The sequence below is a fragment of the Pan paniscus genome, chromosome 7 (assembly GCF_029289425.2).
Source record: "Pan paniscus chromosome 7, NHGRI_mPanPan1-v2.0_pri, whole genome shotgun sequence".
In the NCBI taxonomy this organism is placed as follows: domain Eukaryota; kingdom Metazoa; phylum Chordata; class Mammalia; order Primates; family Hominidae; genus Pan; species Pan paniscus.
In genome coordinates, this window is record NC_073256.2 from 140,100,117 (window position 1) to 140,100,707 (window position 591).

At 37.7% G+C, this 591-nt stretch overlaps 1 non-coding gene across 1 annotated transcript; it reads left to right on the forward strand.

Moving 5' to 3' along the window:
- Positions 1–245: 245 nt before the first annotated feature.
- Positions 246–349, forward strand: LOC112440780 (small nucleolar RNA U13). Its single transcript, XR_003028792.3, has one exon. It is a non-coding gene; the product is annotated as a small nucleolar RNA U13 (small nucleolar RNA).
- The last annotated feature ends 242 nt before the right edge of the window (positions 350–591 follow it).

The following is a 591-nucleotide window of genomic DNA, read 5'->3' on the forward strand; positions in this document are numbered from 1 at the left end:
TTTTAAAACTTTTCAGAAAAAGGTAAAAATGATTGCTCAAAATACCAAAATGACTGTGAATTTCTCAACAGCCCCACTAGAAGCAAAAAGATAATGTAACAATGACTTTAGAATTCTGTAGAAAAAAATTATTTCTAGCCTAGAATTCTACCCCTATCAAAGTTAACAATTAAATATTTGGGTGGGATACAAACATTTCAGACATAAGTCTCAAAACAATTACCTGCCGTGAGCCCATACTGGAGATCCTTTTGTAGTTCATAAGCATGATGATCCGGTGTTCATGTCCGAGCATGAGACGTGCCTCCCTCAAACCTTGTTGTGACGTTGGCACATTTCCCATCTGATGTGAAAAAGGAAAAAAAAAAAAAAAGAAGAAGAAGCTACTAGGTAAGTCCAAAATTAGGAGGCAAAGCAAGAAAGAAGAAGACATGGAGTCTGGGAAATGAGAATATCAATCCAAGAAAGAGCAAAGGAAATCCCAGAGATAAAGGCAAAGGGAGATCCAAGTACAGCCATGTACTCAGCCTAGAAATAAACTAGTCCAGGCTGGAGCAGCTCTGTAGGGTACAGGAAAGATGATTGAAAGAT